This window comes from Bos indicus x Bos taurus, chromosome 9 (assembly GCF_003369695.1).
Source record: "Bos indicus x Bos taurus breed Angus x Brahman F1 hybrid chromosome 9, Bos_hybrid_MaternalHap_v2.0, whole genome shotgun sequence".
NCBI lineage: Eukaryota > Metazoa > Chordata > Mammalia > Artiodactyla > Bovidae > Bos > Bos indicus x Bos taurus.
The window spans coordinates 90895954-90919033 of record NC_040084.1 but is presented as its reverse complement, the minus strand read 5'-3'; positions in this window follow the sequence as shown (position 1 = coordinate 90919033).

The window sequence follows — 23080 nt, the reverse complement described above, 5'->3', positions numbered from 1 at the left end:
TCTTTAGATTTTCTTCAATGTTTGAATTTAATTTCCTGTGAATTGTGTCACCTGTCTGAAACTTGTTAGATAAGTTAAAAATAAGAAATTTGAAATAGATGTTTATTTGGTTTAGATGTACATTTTTTTCTGCATTTTTTTTCTAAATCCAGTCTTTTTCCATAGTTTTCTTATTGCACCTGAGTCCCACCTGTGCTTCTCTTTTGTGCTTCTCTCCCCGCTTGTATTCACAACAGAGATGAAAACACCACTTTGCTCCTATTTTCTTCCACTCTGCAGTTTCTTTAAGCAAAAGAAATGATTGGCTCATTAATCCTTTGTGGAAATGGCCTAAAATCATCTAAGGAATACAAAGCCAGAGGATTCATTGTCCTGCTGGAAATGTTAGAGCCATTAGTGATCGACAGTCAACCACATTAACAATGTCAAGACAGGTGACTAGAAAATTGAATCTTAGAAACAAGTTCCTCTGCCTTACATACCTTTCATACTTCATGGATTTATATAAGCATATCCAGGAATTCATAGTGGATTATAAAAATATATTGCAATGATTTCCAGGAAAAACTTTGCATTGACATGATTGGTTAGGGTAGAGGAAACTGGATGATCAGAAAGAGACGGTAAAGCATTTGGGTGGGGGATCTTGGTGGAAGGATTCACATTGAAGTAGGAAAGAGGATTCGGAGAAGGCGATGGCAACCCATTCTAGTACTCTTGCCTGGAAAATCCCATGGGTGGAGGAGCCTGGTAGGCTGCAGTCCATGGGGTCGCGAAGAGTCAGACATGACTGAGCGACTTCACTTTCACTTTTCACTTTCACGCATTGGAGAAGGAAATGGCAACCCACTCCATTGTTCTTGCCTGGAGAATCCCAGGGACAGGGGAGCCTGGTGGGCTGCCGTCTATGGGGTCACACAGAGTCGGACACTACTGAAGCGACTTAGCAGCAGTAGCAGCAGGAAAGAGGATTAGGCAGAATGTAAATTTATTGGGGGATTTTTAGTTCTATGTCCAGTCCTCATGGTTTTATGTCCTTTGGAGGGAATTTATATAAGAATATGAAAAGGGAGTTTGTACACAAACATCTTTGTGTGACTTTGGTGGTGAAAGAAGATGCTCTTTGACATGTAAGGTACTAGAGAAGGTGAGTGAGGTATCTCTGGCATCAATGTAAGCACAAAGCAAAAAACTGACTAATCAAGATACACAACACACACACAGACACAAATATATATATATATATATATATATATATATATATTTTTTTTTTTTGGCCTCACTACACAGCTTGCAGCATCTTAGTTCCCTGACCAGGGATTGGACCCTGGCCTCAGCAGTGAAAGTGCTGAGTCTTAACTACCAGACCACCAGGGAATTTCCAAGATACATAATATTTTAACAGGATATATTAAAAATAGAGCTGCATGATACAGGGTGCTCAGGGCTGGTGCACTGGGATGACCCAGAGGGATGGGAAGGGGAGGGAGGTGGGAGGGGGGTTCAGGATGGGGAACACATGTACCCCTGTGGCAGATTCATGTCAATGTATGGCAAAATCAATACAATATTGTAAAGTTAAAAATAATAATAAATTAAAAAATAAATAATATAAAAATCCTTGATAGAATATCAGAATTTTAAATAAAGACTGCTGCTGCTGCTGCTAAGTCATTTCAGTTGTGTCTGACTCTGTGCGACCCCAGAGATGGCAGCCCACCAGGCTCCCCCGTCCCTGGGATTCTCCAGGCATGAACACTGGAATGGTTGCCATTTCCTTCTCCAATGCATGAAAGTGAAAAGTGAAAGTGAATTTGCTCAGTCGCATCCAACTCTTTGCGACCCCATGGACTGTAGCCTACCAGGCTCCTCTGTCCATGGGATTTTCCAGGCAAGAGTACTGGAGTGGGTTGCAATTTCCTTCTCCTAAATAAAGACTAAATCAATATTATTTATTTTTTCTTTTGCCTTAAGTTCCTACATGGCTTTACACAGCACTGATTTATGGAATATTGTGTCAAAGTGTAGAATAAAAGAATTTGCACATGTATTTGTGTAAGTACTGGATGGAGTTCAGAGTTCTACTTTAGCAGGCAGTTTCATAGAGTGGAGAGTCGAGACAATATGACTACTTCACGGTACAGTACTATACAGAGTACAGTAATAAAGCTCCACGAAACCCCCTTCCTCCACTCAGTAACTCTTCTTGGCTGTTCATTCAATGCCAGCCCCTGTATGCCAGCTGTTGTGCTGTGCTACTGTATTTTTTAAGGAACTGTGCTATAAGATTAAAAACGTTTTCTTTATTTTTTGTGTGTTTGTTTTCTACTCCTTATTTGGGTGAAAAGTATTGTAAACCTATTATAAGTATGATGCATTATAACCAATTGTGTTAATTGGGTACATCGACTAACTTTTTTGGACTTATGGAACAAATTAAACTTATGAACACATCTTCAGAACAGAACTTGTTCACATGTACAGGACTTAACCACATCTAGTCCAAGCACGGGAGATGGCAATGGCACCCCACTCCAGTACTCTTGCCTGGAAAATCCCATGGGTGGAGGAGCCTGGTGGGCTTCAGTCCATGGGGTCGCTAAGGGTCGGGCACGGCTGAGCGACTTCACTTTCACTTTTCACTTTTCACTTTCATGCATTGGAGAAGGAAATGGCAACCCACTCCAGTGTTCTTGCCTGGAGAATCCCAGGGATGGCGGAGCCTGGTGGGCTGCCATCTATGGGGTCACACAGAGTCGGACACTACTGAAGCGACTTAGCAGCAGCAGCAGCAGTCCAAGCACATTTCTTCCTTCCAGTCCAGTTTGCTGTCCTGTTGATAATTGTTCTCAGTCCAGCCTTATTTGGAATTTAAAATTTTTCTCTCAGACACTGGAAAAAAAGTACTTCTTGCATTCCTTAAATTCTAGAACTGTTGTGAACGATTGTCTCTCTGTGTGTCTTCATGAGGAACTACAAGAGAGGGCTTATTAGAAATGGCTAACCACATTTACCTGAGTTCTTTCTGTTACTGACAAGCTTGAAAAGAATCCCACTTTCCCAAACTGATTAATATGAGAGTTACTTATATTTGTCTTTGGCTTAACTTAAAATGTAACTTACCATTTAAATAAAATAATCATTTAAATATTGATGTGTTGTGCTGAGTCACTTCAGTCATGTCCCATCTCTGCGATCCACGGACTGTAGCCCACCAGGATCCTCTGTTCATAGGACTGATTCTCCAGGCAAGAATACTGGAGTGGGTTGCTATTTCCTTCTCCAGGGGATCTTCTCCATCCAGGGACTTAAGCTGTGTCTTTTATGTCTCCTGCATTGGCAGGTGGGTGTTTTTTTAAACTGCTAGTGCCACCTGGGAAGTCCTAAATATTAATAATCATCTTAAAAGAATTATCTATCTGTATCCTATCTCTTTTCTTGATCAGAAAATAGGGAAGCACATATTCAATTTCTCTCTAGGGAAAATACAATATAAAACTAACCACATGAGTTTATTTTTAATGTCAAGAAATAGAGAATTGTGAGGTCTAAGTGTAAATTACAAAATAATCTAGGTTGTAAACCAGGGGTCTTGGAATTATGACCCATAGATAAAACTGTCTGCTGTACTACTTGATTTTGCATACGAAGATTTATCCGGACACCAGCTACACTGGTTGTCCATGGCTACTTTTAACCTATGAGGACAATTGAGTAGCTGCAACAAAGATGGTATTGTCAGCAAAGCTGAAAATATTTACTATCTGGCCATTGAATTGAAAGTTTTCCAAATCTTGATCCAGATCAACAAAATTTATAATTCTGAGCACTATCAATGTGGATAAAAAAAAATCTGAAGGTATCATTGCCTGAAAAATTTCCACAAAGACCATGATATCTTCACTAAAAGATATTTTTTTTGGATCAATTTAATGCATTCATTATGTGGCAATAAATTTTCAGAGGTTTTTGAGAGGAAAGGAGTATTACTGACCAGCAAATAATGTTCAATGCATATTCTCCAATAGAATATCAATTTGCTCTTTGATTAATTATTGAATTAATTTGAAAAAAATTTTATTTAAATGTTGCTCCTGATGGTTTCTCATTCTACTAAGCTAATCTCTTTCCAAATAGCAGTTTTCTTAATTCTTTTTGGAAAACATAAGCTAAACAATAATCATTCCCAGCACAGCTTGTTTCTACATAAAATGCTATACTCTCATTAGTTTTTGAAACAATTTCAAAATTGAATATAGAATCTGACATAATTTTAATAGCAGCTCCAAATGGTAGAGTCTTAATTTGAACTAACGCTATAAGAACAATGTAAGCTTTGTTGTTATTTTTTATTATGTTGAATATTGATTCTCAGTTCAGTTTTATTCTTATGAAAGGTTAAACATTTTGAATGCATTAAAATGAAATACTTGGGCCAATGTGAATAAAAACAGGTTTTGATTAAAAACCACACTGAGATACTATCCCTCAGAGAAATGCTTTTTCACGGGAGTAAACATGCTTGAAAGGCACTTTTGTTAGGGCTGCAGCCATGAAATTAAAAGACGCTTACTCCTTGGGAGGAAAGTTATGACCAACCTAGATAGCATATTCAAAAGCAAAGACATTACTTTGCCAACAAAGGTTCATCTAGTCAAGCCTATGGTTTTTCCTGTGGTCATGTATGGATGTGAGAGTTGGACTGTGAAGAAGGCTGAGTGCCGAAGAATTGATGCTTTTGAATTGTGGTGTTGGAGAAGACTCTCGAGAGTCCCTTGGACTGCAAGGAGATCCAACCAGTCCATTCTGAGGGAGATCAGCCCTGGGATTTCTTTGGAAGGAATGATGCTAAAGCTGAAACTCCAGTACTTTGGCCATCTCATGCAAAGAGTTGACTCATTGGAAAAGACTCTGATGCTGGGAGGGATTGGGGGCAAGAGGAGAAGGGGACAACAGAGGATGAGATGGCTGGATGGCATCACGGACTCGATGGACGTGAGTCTGAGTGAACTCCGGGAGTTGATGATGGACAGGGAGGCCTGGTGTGCTGGGATTCATGGGGTCGCAAAGAGTCGGACATGACTGAGCGACTGATCTGATCTGATCTGATTATTTTAACTTCTTTAATAGGCATTCCTGTAATAAATTGCATGTTTGCATGCTCATTCACTTAGCTGTGTATGACTTTTTGTGACCCCATGGACTGTAGCCTGCCAGGCTTCTCTGTCTGTGGATTTTTCCATGCAAAAATACTGGAGTGGGTTGCCTTTTCCTACTCCAGGGGATCTTACTGACTCAGGGATTGAACCCATGTCTAATGTGGCTTCTGCATTGGCAGGTGGATTCTTTACTACTGCACCACCTGGGAAGCCCCCTAAAATAAGTTAGAGGGGAATTAGAGAGGTAGAGAGACAAGCTATGTTTGTTCCTATCACTTACTAGACACTTGACTTTTGGTGAGTCACTGTGCGTGTATTGCATGAGTAAAATCAAGTATATAATGCCCTAATTTACAAACATTTTGTAAAAAATTAAATATTTTCTGAAAAGTATTACTCACAGAACTTGATATATAGAAAATAATAATAGGTCATGTATAGTACTTTTATTCTTATTTTAAAAATATCATATATTCCTCTGAAATGGTAAACTGAATAAATACAAATTTACTGCAAAGCCTCAGAGATTATTAGATTATTTCAGTCATTCCCTTCAGTAATGGTACAAAGGAGTGGGTTGGAGAGCAGAAGAACGGCTCCCCTGAAAACTCAAAAGAAAACACAGATAATCTAATCCAAGACAACATGCATAGACAACCATTTTGGAGGAACTGGAGCCAAACTTTCTCTTCCACCATGAGGATATAGAAAACTAAACAGAATATAAGCAGCAATTGTTTGTAGACATTGCATAGTGGTCAGTTTGGGACTGTGATCTCTAAAAGTGGGAGACAAAATAAACTCGGAGGTGCTTTCCAGATGGTGAGGGAGCAGGTTGGATCCTAGACAGGGCAAGGTGGTCTCAGTGAATGGAAGAAATAGAGATCAGCCCCCAGGGAGGCTAAATGGGATGGAATTTGTAGAGAACAGCACTGAAGATGAGAGAATCATGTGGGGAAAACTCTCCAGAGTTCTGAATACTGATCTCCTGGAGTTTCTTGCTAAATTAAACTGCTAATGAGTGAGTAAACAGATGTGAGAGTTTGCAAAAATAACCCTTGAAAAGATCAAGCTGGTCTGCAAGAAGCTTACCTGCTTTCTAGAATAAACTTCAATGCATTCTGAAGGAATATGGCAAGTGACAAATTTTTGTAATCAGTAGATTTCAAATGTTTAACATTCAAGAAAAAATTAGTCAACATAGGTAACAAAAAATGTGAATCATAAATAAGGGTCATTTCCTGAATAAAGTTCATAGATGACTTCCCATTTCTCTAAAGAGCATCCCACCACCCTAAAGTTGACTTACATGGAAGACCTAAGTCAGTTGTCTTACACTTGTTTTCCATCCTCATCCCTCGCCACCACTAAGGAGCCTGAGTACCATTCACCTATTTTTATCAGTTTAGTAAGCCATTCAATTTGTGGTACTTGTCTTCACTGTGATTGCATCACAGTCAGAGGTAGGGGTCTTGCCTCATTAAATATTTTAAGAAAGTTTATACTATGCTTTGTTTCATTTTATTTCATCTCATATTTAGACTAAAGGTATAGATTTCTTTTCTAAATTTGGTTTGTATTTAGAAAAGAAAGCTTTATCAATTCTTATCCAAACTAGAGGAGCTAGGTTTACAAACCAAAAGGAATGGAAGTACCAGCACCTCTTAAGAATTATCAAACATTTAAAGACACAAAGACATAAATTGAGCCCATTAGATCTTTTAAAGAAGCTTCATTTGTTGAAATTCTAAGTAATATTGTGGTTTTCTTTTGAATTTAGCAGAAAAAGCTCTTACATTTTTAAAGTTTTTTTTTTTTTTAATCTGTAGCAATATTCTTTCTTTAGCCTCATTTAAAGGGTCCTGAAGAGACACTAATTTGGAATCATCTTATTATTGAAAGTGTTTACATGGCAATCAACAAAAGTTGATCATTAAAAGTTAGAAATTTAGTTTATTTTTGTTCAAAAGCTGTTCTTGATAGACAAGTTTAGATAGGTAGAAACACAAATCACATAATCAGAGAAGATTCTACCAATGGTTGGAAAAATAACAAAAACATTTTAATTCTTGGTTGTCATATGTCAAAAATATTAGAATTTTAAGATAAACACAAATACACAAATAAAGACTAATAGGGAAATAGATTTCGGACTTCTTGTCAGCTTCTTCCTGAGAGACCCAATTTTTGATATCTACCACATGTCAGCTGTATAATTTAAAGTCAGATTTCACCACTACTGTCACCAGAAACAGACTTGATCATAAAACAGAATTACTGATTAGAGCCAAATACCTCAGTCACCATACATGAAGGGACAAGCAAAACTGAGCCAAGGGCTTAGCTTGTTCAGGTCCAGACAAGGTATGCCACCAAACTACACATTTTTATTGTGTTTAATTGTGGACTATAGCTTAATAGAACCTGTAAGAATGACTGCCAAAGAAGACTCAGAAACAAGTGTACTTAGAAAAAGTGAGTCAGATTTCATAAGAAAATATCTGTCAAATATAAAACACAACAAAGAAAAATGTAAAATTAACAGTGTACATTACATTTGCTTATGTTGGCAAAAAATAATTTTTTTAAATTATCATATATTTAAAAATTATGGCTATATCAAGAATTAATGATGAAATTATCTTTGTTTAGGACATCTAGTTGAAGGAAAACATTGAAATTGTATTATAAGAATAAGAAGCAATCAGGATTATGCCCTCTTTTTTAGTTTATCATAGAATAAAATTTTCCCTGACTGTGGTATGTGAAGTATACAGTTATACTAGAAGCTTGGTAAAAGTATTAGATTTTACTTCTACACAATCTATTATCTCTGCTCCTTAAGGCAAATTTCTTACCTTCTTTGTGCTCCAAGTTCTCATCTGTAAAAGGTGGACAGCAATAAAGTTATCTTTCTCAGTGGACTGGTATAAGGATTAAATTAGTGTATCTGAGTACCTGCAAGAAAATAAGCAGTGTAAAAATTTTTGTCATTACTGGTATTTTGTTGGTAGAAGTGATTGAATGCAGAAGAAAAACAGGTGATGCCAGAGAGGAGAATGTCTGCAGTGATGTCCTTAAGTAGATGAGGATAAACAGATGGCGTCTGGTACCCAAGTAGAAACTTTGGGCTTGATTGAAGGCACAGAGAGTTTGTCCACACAAGCATGAAGCAAAGCAAAGAGCGTGGGTGCATCTTGGAGCAAAACATGGGAGATGTGGTGGAGACGGCAAGGGGAAGTTTTCTCCAGACTACTTAGGTTTCCTCCATAGGAGCTGGGAAACAAAGGCATCGTCTGGAAGTGAGGATAGGGAAGGAGTATTGAAGGAGGAAAAGGGAGAAGGCATGATACTGTCGTCTCAGAGAGCAGTGAAGTCAATTGGCAAACACAATGCAGGATTATGAAGCAGAATCTGAAATACCAGTGATTACAGCAGAGAATATTAACACAGTCTGAGTATATTCACTTTCTGACTTTACAGGGTTTTAGATTTAGGATTAAATTCCACTTTATGCTATGCTTAAATCCTATAAACAACTTTGCATAAATGGCTAATGTGAATTTTATTCTTTTTTTTGTATATCATTAATTAAAAGATTATTTATCCCCTGGGATAATTTTTACTATATTCAAAATAAAAAAAGTCTTGGTGGATAAAAGCACATTATTTTATATGTATAGATGCTTTGTGGATATCTGTGTATTTGGTTTTAATCGTAAAATGTGACGGACAAATTTAAGAACAATTAGGATCCATGTGAGCTTAGTGGTTATGAATACAAAGTGAAATCAGTTACACAGGTTCTATGAGCACAGAGAAATCAGAGATTTGGACATAACCAGGATTACCACGGAGAAGGCAATGGCACCCCACTCTAGTACTCTTGCCTGGAGAATCCCATGGACAGAGGAGCCTGGTAGGCTGCAGTCCATGGGGTCGCTAGGAGTCGGACACGACTGAGCGACTTTACTTTCACTTTTCACTTTCATGCATTGGAGAAGGAAATGGCAACCCACTCCAGTGTTCTTGCCTGGAGAATCCCAGAGACGGGGGAGCCTGGTGGGCTGCTGTCTATGGGGTCACACAGAGTCGGACACGACTGAAGCGACTTAGCAGCAGCAGCAGCAGCAGCAGGATTACCAAGACAGAGAATGGACAAGAGGCTAAGGGTGTATGCTAGAAGTTAATACAGAGATCAGTTATGTAATTCTAACTGGAAAGGGGGAAATGACACAGCTTTTTCACACTCAAGAATGTCACACAGTGTAAAGATATAATTTTCAATGGAATGGAGATTAATGGATGGAAAGGAGACCTGGATATTTCCTTCTTCACACTCAAGTAGTTAATTCTCAGTTGACTCTGCATCTGGAAGAGACAATCAAGTGTCATGTTGCCTCTGAGAATAGTAATTCATCAATTTATCCTTTCTAAGAATACATTTTGAGGAGTCTAATATGTTTAGAGATAATAATTTGAAACTGCCATTCACAGGACAGAGGTGTTGAAAATCATGTGAGTATATTAGAAAAGGTAGTGATAAATCTCACTTTACTTTAAAATATTAAAAATACACGGAAGCTTCCTTTCACCTAGGAATGAACCAATAAATTCCTCTTTTCTTATATGAAAGAGTATTTAGCTGACCGATGATTTTCTAGCTTACAAAATAAAAGACTTGGAAAGCACTTCTAAAATTGACTGATGAAAAGAAGTATCGCATATTATTACAAACAAACATTTTACCTATTTGTAGTGGTATTCCTAATGATACTTCATTAAAAATGACTTCATTAAAAATGACTCTCTTATTAGATTTGTAGTGGTATTTGTAGTGGTATTCCTAATGATGTAGTATTCCTAATGTAGTGGTATTTGTAGTGGTATTCCTAATGATACTTCATTAAAAAATTCCTAATGTAGTGGTATTCCTAATGATGTAGTATTCCTACATCATTATGGAATGATGTAGTATTCCTAATGTAGTGGTATTTGTAGTGGTATTCCTAATGATACTTCATTAAAAATGACTTCATTAAAAATGACTTCATTAAAAATGACTCTCTTATTAGATTCTGTGCCTTCGCATTCAAGAGCTTATTCTCTGAAAAATAATCCAAAATATAAGGTACTACTGCCTAAAGCATTACTGGTACATTCTGGACATTTTGTTTTTGCTTTCACAGTGGATTATAATCACACCCAGTTTCCATGTGGTGTTGGAAATAATTCAGCCAACAGCTTTGAAGAAGTGACTATGGTGGATTTTAATTTTTTGTTTTCTTGTCTATACTTAATTAAAAGCAAATGTTATTTATATACTGGGTATTTATCTACTGGGGTATGTTTATCCAGTGATATTATAGCTGCAAGTTTACATTTTCCAGAAGCAATCCTATCTGGCAAGAAACACAATACTTTTAAAATGTTCCTGCCTTATCAATACGCTTTAATTTTTTGTCAGTGTTGAAATGAAAGGTGGAGGAAATGCCAGCTGGCATAACTATGAGAGTTGACTTAGGTCTTTTCAAACAGGGACAGTTTCATAGAAGGTTATAACTTTGTTATTAATAAAATCATAATAAAATAAAATTTAAAATTTAAGCTGAGCTATTTGTAAGGCATTAAACGCATCATATAAAATTACCACATTACAGATATTATTTTATTTCAATAATCCTGAAGTAAATTGAGTCATGAACTTCAGAATTAAGTAATTGACTTTATTAGGAAAGTATTTTCTCATCTTGGAGTTTAAAATGAATTCCATTATCTTAACAAAGAGGCAAAATGAATTCTTGTCTGCATCCTGACATCGTGATAGACTTGGTCTTTTGGGGAGGAATTATTCTCATTTTATTAAAAAGAACTAGGAAACAAATCTTAAGTGTTAAATGGCATTATTAATTCTTCTAAATAAATGATGAAATTTTCAACTGGACCAATGAAACACTTGCTCTCATTGTTACTATTCACTCTTTCTCCTGTCTATAAATCAGTGTGGATACACAGAGGGAAAGTCGACGCTCATCTTCCTCCCCAAACAGTACGTCCTTTACAGAGATGTAGGATTTGCATGCCTGCATGCATGCTCAGTGGCTTCAATTGTGGCTGACTCTGTGACTCTATGGATTGTAGCCCGCCAGGCTCCTCAGTGCATGGGATTCTCCAGGCAAGAATACTGGAGTGGGTTGACATGCCCTTCTCCAGTGGATCTTCGAACCTAGGGATTGAACCCAAGACTCCTGTGTCTCCTGCATTTCAGGTGATTTCTTTACCACTGAGTCACCTGGGAAAACCCAGGGTTTGCATAAATATGTTCTTTTCATAAATAAAGATAACAGATTGCTTCTTGAGATCCCTATAAAGTATTATGGGTTCAATCTGGATACAATTAGGACAACCCCAGAAATACAAAGAGTTTTATTTTACCAAATTGTCCTATCTAAACAATGATTTCTTTACCTATAACTACTCACTTTTTCACAATTTATTTCCTCTTTTTAGCCTTTGGTTTCCTTCTATTAAAATGAAATTGAGATTATCTCACTTTTTTAGATAAAGGGCCAAAATTATCAACTTCTCAAAGTATATTCTAGACTGTGGAAAGAAACCCATTTTCTTTCAAAATCTCTTGGAGTCTTCAACATAATTCAAAAGATAGGTTTCCACCCCCACTTCTTGTGAGAGCTTAGACAAAATTTCTGTTTCAAAGATGGACATTTACATATCCTTAAGCACAATCAAATTTATGAACTCAAATATGCTTAGTTGTATCTTCTTAAGGAAGTTGATGATATCTGATTAATAATTATATTGATAATCACTATTTGCAACAGATTGATAATTAAGGACTGGGGAATAAGTAACTTGTTTCTTAATTTCTCTTTTTGATCATAATTAAGAAACAAATATTTAACCCACATTACACTTTTAAATTGTGGCAGATGTGGAATGTCAGCATATAATATAGAATAGCTTTCAAAAAGTGGAGTGTTGATATTTACATGAAAGTAAAAGTGTTAGTCGCTCAGTCATATCTGATTCTTTGTGACTCTATGGACTGTAGCCCACCAGGCTTCTCTGTCCATGGATATTTAAGTATGCTTCTAATATTATACATAATAATAAAATACCACATATATGTAGTGTACTCTCTTAAATATAGTTCTCTGTCTTGTTAGCAAAAATATAGTATATATTTAGGTATTTGTCTAGTCCAAAGGGATAAAATTCATTTCACATATTTTGCTACTTTTGCATCTTACATACATTGCAGTTATGAATAATCAGCCATGGTAATTTACTTTCTAAATTCAGACATGACTTTATAAGCCTTCATAACATGGTACACTGGAAAGTTTCTGGCTATTGATTGTAACTGGTACGACATGTGAAACTTACCTGCCACCTATGATTAATGACTACTATGTTATTATTTGGAGCTTCACTGGTGGCTCAGCGGTCAAGAATCCACCTTCACTGCAGGAGACACAAGAGAACATGGGTTGATCCCTGGGTCAAGAAGATTCCTTGGAGAAGGAAATGGCAACCCACTTCAGTAGTCTTGCCTGGATAACCTTATGGACAGAGAAGTCTGATGTGCTACAGTCCATGGGGTCACAAAACAGTTGGGCATAAGTCAGCTACTAAACAACAATAACATGTTAGTGTGTAGATTTTAAAATCCTAAAGAGAAATAATTAATAATAATAATAATACTAAAGAGAATAATTTGTAATATTCCTGTGGTCATGTATGGATGTGAGAGTTGGACTGTGAAGAAGGCTGAGTGCCGAAGAATTGATGCTTTTGAACTGTGGTGTTGAAGACTCTTGAGAGTCCCTTGGACTGCAGGGAGATCCAGCCAGTCCATTCTGAAGGAGATCAGCCCTGGGATTTCTTTGGAAGGAATGATGCTAAAGCTGAAACTCCAGTACTTTGGCCACCTCATGCAAAGAGTTGACTCATTGGAAAAGACTCCGATGCTGGGAGGGATTGGGGGCAGGAGGAGAAGCGGATGACAGAGGATGAGATGGCTGGATGGCATCACTGACTCAATGGACGTGAGTCTAAGTGAACTCTGGGAGTTGGTGATGGACAGGGAGGCCTGGCGTGCTGCGATTCATGGGGTCGAAAAGAGTCAGACAGGACTGAGCGACTGAACTGAACTGAACTAAACTGAAAGAGAAATAAACAACTCTACAAAGGTGTCTAAAAACAAAGGCACCTCAAACTATTAAAACCAGAACAATCTATAAATGTATTGTTATTCCTATTCATTTATCATATTTAATTATATGATATAATCTAGCTCTTTTAATTAAATATAACAAAATATCTTGATTCAAGTTCCTAAAGAATGCACCCTGATTATAGGTGTTGAAATGCCTTGGCAGGCAAGGTTAAATGCACATTGCTTTTGTGTCCTGGAAAAACACAAGTTGGCATGAATTTGAGAGAACCAGTATTATAACAAGCACTCAATTAAAATACCAGGTTTAATTTGAAGATGCTAAAAACTTTGCAAACAAGGTACTAAATACAGAGTTTTAGAGATAAGTGTGAGTCGGGATTTAGGAAAATAGCCAAGGTAAGAGGAAATGAGAGTTTTCTGAGCTGTCTGTCTAAGACAATAGGACTTATCTAAATGATATCTCTCTTATTAGGGCATGATTTTAAAAAATCATAAAACATTTTTGGTAACTATACACTATACAGTCGTATCCTAGGCAATATTTGGAATATGTTATAGTATACCTTATCTTTATTGTGTAACACTTTTGAGCATACAAAATATCATTTTTGTTTTAAAAGTTTTTAGTCAAATATTTCTGTTATATGAGAAACAAATGTTTCATATTTCATTATATTGGTGGATATGGAAGCCCACGTGGCTCAGACGGTAAAGAATCTGCTTTCAATGCAGGAGATCCAGGTTTAATCCCTGGGTCAGAAAGATTTCCTGGAGAAGGGAATGGCAACCCACTCCAGTATTCATGTCTGGAGAATCCCATGGACAGAGGAGCCTGGAGGGCTATAGTCCTTGAGATCACAAAGAGTCTGTCAGAACTGAGCAACTGAAACTTTCATTTTCACTCTAAATAGAAGGATTTTTGAGAATTTAATAGTTTTTCTCATATGAAATTAATCAAAAATTATTTTCAATGATTTGTTCAGCTAAAATGGAAGAAAGGTTTTTTTTTTTATGTGCAGGTTCAGTTAATCAAGGTACTATATGACACTCTCATATAAAGCATGAATTATTTTTTTAACATTTAAAAATTAATTACCCTTTCTCTAGCTGGTGGCTGTTCCAAATTGTGATCCTATATTTCAGTGTCAAATAGATATCATTGAATTAAAGTATTAGATCTTAGAGGTCAAAGCCAAATAATGCTGAGTAATAAGATAAATCTCTGATCACTTCCTATGACACAGCATTGTATATACTCTCATGAAGTAACTGTGAATAAAAGAGACATTGTCCTTGTACTCACAGAATTTATAATCTAGTGCAGAATAAAAAAAAATTAAACAGATAATTACAATAAGCTGAGATGTCATAGAAAAACAAATCTGGACTTAGGAAAGGATAGTCTAATTAAAAGAAGTACTGCAATAATGGCAGAGGAACACTGTAACAGGGGCCAGTTCAGTTCAGTTCAGTCACTCAGTCGTATCCAACTCTGCAACCCCATGGACTGCAGCACGCCAGGCCTCTCTGTCCACCACCAACTCCTGGAGCTTATACAAACTCATGTCCATCGAGTCCATGATGCCAACCAACTATCTCATCTTCTGTCTTCATTCTCCTCTAGCCATCAACTTTCCCAGCATCAGGGTCTTTTCCAATGAGTCAGTTCTTCGCATCAGGTGGCCAAAGGATTGGAGTTTCAGCTTCAGCATCAGTCCTTCCAATGAAGTTTCAGGACTAATTTCCTTTAGGATGTACTGGTTGGAACTCCTTGCAATCCAAGGGACTCTTAAGAGTCTTCTCCAACACCACAGTTCAAAAGCATAAATTCTTCTGCACTCAGCTTTCTTTATAGTCTGACTCACATCCATACAGTCTGGAAAAAGCATAGCTTTGACTAGACGGACCTTTGCTGACAAAGTAATATCTCTGCTTTTTAATATGCTGTCTAGGTTGGTCATGGAGAAGGCAATGGCACCCCACTCCAGTACTCTTGCCTGAAAAATCCCATGGACAGAGGAGCCTGGTAGGCTGCAGTCCACGGGGTCACACAGAGTCGGACAAGACTGAAGCGACTTAACAGTAGCAGCAGCAGGTTGGTCATAGCTTTTCTTCCAAGGAGCAAGCGTCTTTTAATTTCACGACTGCCGTCACTATCTGCAGTGATTTTGGAGCCCAAGAAAATAAAGTCTTTCACTCTTTCCATTGTTTCCCCATCTGTTTCCCATGAAGTGATGGGACCAGATGCCATGATCTTAGATTTCTGAATGTTGAGTTTTAAGCCAACTTTTTCACTCTCCTTTTTCACTTTCATCAAGAGTCTCTTTAGTTTTTCTTTCCTGATTTGGAACCAGTCTGTTGTTCCATGTCAAGTTCTAACTGTTGCTTCTTGACCTGCATATAGATTTATCAAAAGGCAGGTCAGATGGTCTGGTTGATTCCCATCTCTTGAAGAATTTTCCACACCTTGCTGTGTCCACACAGTGAAAGGCTTTGGCATAGTAAATAAAGCAGAAGTAGAAGTTTTTCTGGAACTTTCACTCTTTTTCAATGATCCAATGGATGCTGGCAATTTGATCTCTTGTTCCTATACCTTTTCTAACTCCAGCTTGAACATCTGGAAGTTCATGGTTCATGTACTGTTGAGGCCTGCTTGGAGAATTTTTTTTTTTTAATTACACATTTTATTTTATTATTATTTATTTATTTTAATTTTATTTTTAAACTTTACAATATTGTATTAGTTTTGCCAAATCTCTAAATGAATCCGCCACAGGTATACATGTGTTCCCCATCTGTCTTGGAGAATTTTGAGCATTACTTTACTAGCATGTGAGATGAGTGCAATTGTGCGGTAGTTTGTGCATTCTTTGGCATTGCCTTTTTTGGGGACTGAAATGAAAACTGACCTTTTCTAGTCCTGTGGCCACTGCTGAGTTTCCCCAAATTGCTGGCATATTGAGTGCAGCACTTTCATAGCATAATCTTTCAAGATTTGAAGTAACTCAACTGGAATTCCATCACCTCCACTAGCTTTGTTCGTAGTGATGTTTCCTAAGGCCCACTTGACTTCACATTCCAGGATGCCTGGCTCTAGGTGAGTGATCACACCATCATGGTTATCTGGGTCATGAATATCTTTTTTGTACAGTTCTTCCATGTGTTATTGCCACCTCTCCTTAATATCTTCTGCTTCTGTTAGGTCCATACCATTTCTGTCCTTTATTGTGTCCATCTTTGCATGAAATATTCCCTTGGTATCTCTGATTTTCTTGAAGAGATCTCTAGTCTTTTCCATTCTATTATTTTCCTTTGTATTGATCGCTGAGGAAAGCTTTCTTATCTCTCCTTGCTGTTCTTTGGAACTCTGCATTCAAATGGGTATATCGTTCCTTTCTACTTTGCCTTTAGCTTCTCTTCTTTTCTCAGCTATTTGTAAGGCCTCCTTAGACAACCATTATGCCTTTTTGTGTTTCTTTTTCTTGGGGATGAACCTGATCACTGCCTCTTGTACAATATCATGAACCTCTGTCCACAGTTTTCAGGTGCTCTATCAGATCTAATCCCTTGAATCTATTTGTCACTGCCACTGTATAATCGTGAGGGATTTGATTTAGGTCATACATGAATAGTGTAGTTGTTTTACCTACTTTCTTCAACTGAAGTCTGAATTTGGCAATAAGGAGTAACAGGCGCAGGGGAATTATTACTGTAGGGAGGGAATTCTAACCATGAGGGTTGAATCATTTCAGAGGGTAGCCAGATAAGGAGTAAACACTTATCATGCCTGAAAAGTGGATGATTTTCCCTAAGGTCAGTGATTCCTGTCCTTAGGGGCCCTTGAAGAAGGACTACTCTGAGTTCCAATACTCCAGTTCCGTTCAGTTCAATTGCTGAGTCATGTCTGTCTTTTTGTGACCCCATGGACTGCAGCATGCCAGATTTCCCTGTCTATCATTAACTCCTGGAGCCTGCTCAAACTCTTGTCCATCGAGTTGGTGATACCATCCAACCATCTCATTCTCTGACATCCCCTTCTCCTCCCATCTTCAATCTTTCCCAGCATCAGAGGCTTTTCAAATGAGTCAGTTCTTCACATGAGGTGGCCAAAGTATTGGAGTTTCAGCTTCGGTTTCAGTCTTTCCAATGAATACTCAGGACTGATTTCCTTTAGGACTGACTGGTTTGATTTCCTTGCAGTCCAAAATGAGCCAAATTTCAGGAGATTAGGAGATGGAGAGAAGTCTGACTGAAGTTTAGTCATCAAATTAATGGAAATTTTATTTTGATTGTTCAGTGTAGAGAAACGATTGAACTCATCATTTATGAGACAAAGAATGGGAGTGTGGAGGGACTCTGCCTGGGCTTGTTTTAGGTAAGCAAGTATGGTTACCCATGAGTTTCAATGAAGTCATACGGAGAAGGGCAGTACTTTGCTCTAAGTACTTTTCCAGAATAAAAGGGTCAGATCAGATCAGTCACTCAGTCATGTCCGACTCTTTGCGACCCCATGAACACGCCAGGCCTCCCTGTCCATCACCAACTCCCGGAGTTCATTCAGACTCACGTCCATCGAGTCAGTGATGCCATCCAGCCATCTCATCCTCTGTCGTCCCCTTCTCCTCTTGCCCCCAATCCCTCCCAGCATCGGAGTCTTTTCCAATGAGTCAACTCTTTGCATGAGGTGGCCAAAGTACTGGAGTTTCAGCTTTAGCATCATTCCTTCCAAAGAAATCCCAGGGCTCATCTCCTTCAGAATGGACTGGTTGGATCTCCTTGCAGTCCAAGGGACTCTCAAGAGTCTTCTCCAACACCACAGTTCAAAAGCATCAATTCTTCGGCACTCAGCCTTCTTCACAGTCCAACTCTCATATCCATACATGACCACAGGAAAAACCATAGCCTTGACTAGACAAACCTTGGTTTTGCAAAGTAATGTCTCTGCTTTTGAATATGCTTTCTAGGTTGGTCATAACTTTCCTTCCAAGGAGCAAGCGTCTTTTAATTTCATGGATGCAGTCACCATCTGCAGTGATTTTGGAGCCCAGAAAAATAAAGTCTGACACTGTTTCCACTGTTTCCCCATCTATTTCCCATGAAGTGATGGGACTGGATGCCATGATCTTCGTTTTCTGAATGTTGAGCTTTAAGCCAACTTTTTCACTCTCCTCTTTCACTTTTGTCAAGAAGCTTTTTAGTTCCTCTTCACTTTCTGCCATAAGGGTGGTGTCATCTGCATATCTGAGGTGATTGATATTTCTCCTGGCAATCTTGATTCCAGCTTGTGTTTCTTCCAGTCCAGCGTTTCTCATGATGTACTCTGCATATAAGTTAAATAAACAGGGTGACAATATACAACCTTGACATACTCCTTTTCCTATTTGGAACCAGTCTGTTGTTCCATGTCCAGTTCTAACTGTTGCTTCCTGACCTGCATACAAATTTCTCAAGAGGCAGATCAGGTGGTCTGGTATTCCCATCTCTTTCAGAATTTTCCACAGTTTATTGTGATCCACACAGTCAAAGGCTTTGGCATAGCCAATAAAGCAGATAGATGTTTTTCTGGAACTCTCTTGCTTTTTCCATGATCCAGAGGATGTTGGTAATTTGATATCTGGTTCTTCTGCCTTTTCTAAAACCAGCTTGAACATCAGGAAGTTCACAGTTCACATATTGCTGAAGCCTGGCTTGGAGAATTTGAGCATTACTTTACCAGCGTGTGAGATGAGTGCAATTGTGTGGTAGTTTGAGCATTCTTTGGCATTGCCTTTCTTTGGGATTGGAATGAAAACTGACCTTTTCCAGTCCTGTGGCCACTGCTGAGTTTTCCAAATTTGCTGGCATATTGAGTGCAACACTTTACAGCATCATCTTTCAGGATTTGGAATAGCTCAACTGGAATTCTATCACCTCCACTAGCTTTGTTCATAAAAGGATAGGACACTTTTTAAAATCGTGTTTTCCAGGAGTAAAGGGCTCAGGTAAAATTGTGCAGATCATCTTACATTGTCCATGACAAAATTTATGATGGTAGATTTGCAGTGGCCTATGAGAACACAGAAATGGATCCACGAGGAAGTGAATCTAAGCTCTGATTTTGAGAATTAGTAGCAGTTAAAAAGACAGAGATAGTGAATTAAAAGGCGAGGAAAGTATCATTTCCAGGCAGAGTAAATGACTTTATAGATTGCATGCCTGAAAGAGTCAAAAATTGGTCTTCCAGGGATTCATAGACTTGCCCAAATAGCTTTTAATTTTTCTGTTTGTTCTTCTTACAGTTGAAGCTTCACTTAGGAACCAGAGGGTGGTTGATGTTTATTTGGAAGGTCTAGTCAATGGCAAGACTCCAACTCTAACATTGAAGGCAGATGGATTTCTGGGGCACCAGGGCTGAAATTCAAAGCACAATACAGTGTTAAGTAGAAAAAGGATAAATGTACACAACCCAGGCACTTGCAGCGAGAGGAAAAAGTCACAGAGTTTGGGTTCTGTGGCATGTTAGCTCCTGAATCTGGATAAGAAGAGAGTTGGAAGGAAGAGCAAGAAGATTCCAGGCCTGGAGATAATGGATTTATTCCAAGACCCTTGTCCTATTGTTAGGACTCCATGTCTTAAACAATTCTTGCTTTACTCAGATGTAATTCAGGATTTGAAGCAGCACTTTGCCATCAATAACAATGATTATGCACTGTGCTGAATGGTTTCAGTTCAGTTCAGTTCAGTCGCTCGGTTGTGTCCAACTCTTTGCGACCCCATGAACTGCAGTAGGCCAGGCCTCTCTGTCCATAACCAACTCCCAGAGTCCACCCAAACCTATGTCCATCGAGTCAATGATGCCATCCAACCATCTCATGCTCTGTCGTCCCCTTCTCCTCCTGCCCTCAATTTTTCCCAGCATCAGAGTCTCTTCAAATGAGTCAGCTCTTCGCATCAGGTGGCTAAAGTATTGGAATTTCAGCTTCAACATCAGTCCTTCCAATGAACACACAGAACTAATCTCCTTTAGGATGGTTTACAGGTATTAACTAATTTAATCCTCCCGACAACCTTTGGAGTTAGGTACTGTCCTTATTTTCATGTATTGAGAGGGTAAGAAAGTGGGGAAAGAGAAATGTAATGACCTCCCCAGCATCACTGGGTAATTAAAAATGGGGCTTGATTTATAAATTCAGGCAATCTTGCTCCTGAGTCTGAACTCTTAAGCATCATTTTAAGTTAACAGTTGGCATCTAGTCACCATCATGACCAAAGTCAGAGGGGCAAAAGGATTTATGTGGGGCTTGTAGGAATGTAATCTAGTCTGAAGATCAAGTTCACAGTGCCCTTGGGGCTCCTTCTAGACATCTGTGTCTTAGGTATATTTACTAGCACAGAGGAGAGAAGACATTAGTCCTTCTTTCTAAATGCAAATAATTCTAGATATGGTCAGGTATCAACACTCATTTTTCAGCTCTTTTCTGGCACTTAAAAGATAAAGGGAAACCTTGAAAATCCTTATATGAAGGACAGGAGGGACTGGAAGAGAGGAATGCAGTAGAAGAGGAAAACTTTTCTTTTTTCTTTATCCAGTGCAGTTTATGTTGGGTTCAGTCTAAAACCTGAATTTAAAGTCAGTTCACCATGTGCTGCAGCTGCTCCTGATAACAGGGGCGGGATGGATGGTCCTGTATCTGATTGTCACAGAGTCTCCTGAATCGTAAATCTGTGCTGATATATCTTAACTGCATTCGGTTTCAGCAAATCACCATCTTTTTAAAAATCTGGAAGAGTACTTTGTGTCTGCAGATAAAATGTTTCCTCCTTGGATTTTTATGGAACTTAAGTTTTTAAACACTTGGTCCCTCAGGAATTGTAATGAAATGCAACACCGTCAGTCAGATGACTGAGCTACTGACTCATCAATCATTTTTTCCTTTGGTAAAACTCTCTCTTCTAGAATGCCTAAAATCATCCACAAAGATATTATGCATTTACTTTTATTTCATAGCAACTTTGATTGGGAAAGGGGGTGAGAAGAAGGGTTCTGCCTCAGACTTTAAGATTTCCTTCATTTAATAATTATGGTAGCCCTCTTTCCTACCAAGATTGCTTTAATTTTTTTCCTCCTACACCCACCTCAGCAAAACTGGATGGTTAGTGGTAAAATCAATATAAAAATGTGCTTTCATCCACAGAGTAGACACAAAGTGCCTAATCATAAGAAGATTATGCTTGTGCTACATATGCTCTTTGTTTTATAGTTTGAACAAGTTTCCTGGCCCTCGTATGTGGCCCAAAAGTGCTTTACTATCTTTTTTTATGTGACTTTATCACTCTCACAGAGCTTGCTAAACATCTACGCCTTTAGAAGCATTTTGCTTTGGGTAGTTAAAAAAAAATGCAGCATCAAGCAAAATTACGCTGCTGCTGCACAAGGACACTCCTCAACTTCTAGTAGCTCAATCGTTTCTAAAACTAATATTATTTGATATAGCAAAATTACAGAATATATGAAAGGAGGTAGAACACATTTTGTTGTTGTTACAGTAGCTAACTTGTGTCCAACTCTTTGTGACTCCATAGTCTGCAGCATGCCAGGCCTCCCTGTCTTTCACTATCTCCCAGAATTTGCTCAAACTCATGTCCATTGAATCAGTGATGCCATCCAACCATCTTATCCTCTGTAGCTCCCTTATCCTCCTGCCCTCGATCTTTCCCATCATCAAGGGCCTTTCCAATGAGTCAGTTCTTCGCATCAGATGGCCAAAGTATTGGAGTGTCAACTTCAGCATCAGTCCTTCCAGTGAATATTTGGAGTTGATTTCCTTTAGGATTAACTGACTTTTCCTCGTTGCAGTCCAAAGACTTTCGAGAGTCTTCTCCAGCCCACAATTGGAAAGCATCCATTCTTCATCAGCCTTCTTTAGGGTCCATCTCTCATATCTGTACATGACTACAGGAAAAACCATAGCTTTGACTATATGGACATAAGTACCCACCTAGCTACTCTAAAAGAGTTAACCATTATTAATATTGTATTTGTTATGTATCTTTAAACAAAAATTTAATTTCACATACATATTTATATAAAGTTGAACTTTAATTTATCCCCTATTTCCAAAATTTCTCTTTGTCTCCACATTCCCAACCCCCTGACAAAGACTGTCAAAAATATGGAGGGCTTCTTTCTTGGCCAGTTTTCATACTCTTTCACGTATCTCTGTGTGTGTGTGCTCAGTCACTAAGTCATGTCTCACTCTTTGCAACCCCATGGACTATAGCCCACCAGGCTCCTCTGTCTATGAGAGGAGCAAGAATACTGGAATGGGTTGCCATTTCCTTCTCCAGGGGATCTTCTGGACCCAGGGATTGAACTCTCATCTCCTGCATTGGCAGATGGATTCTTTACCACTGAGCCACTTGGGAAGCCCTCATATACCTACAGGCAACTATTAATAAGGTTTATTTGTGCATATTTTTTAAATTGTATAAATTGTATGTATCATTCTATAATGTTCTTTTTCTTCCAACATTTTGTTTTTGCCACCTGTATAATATCCCAAACTTTTTATAGCTAGCAGTATCTCTTTAAAACAAGTGTAGTTGTGTTACTGAATGGGCTCTGCAATATCAGTGCTGAAAATAACAATAAGCAGGTAGATTTGCTGCAGGCAAGAATTATAAAAAGACAGTAATATGAAGTGAGACTCAGTGACGAAGCCAAGATGGACAGAACACAAAT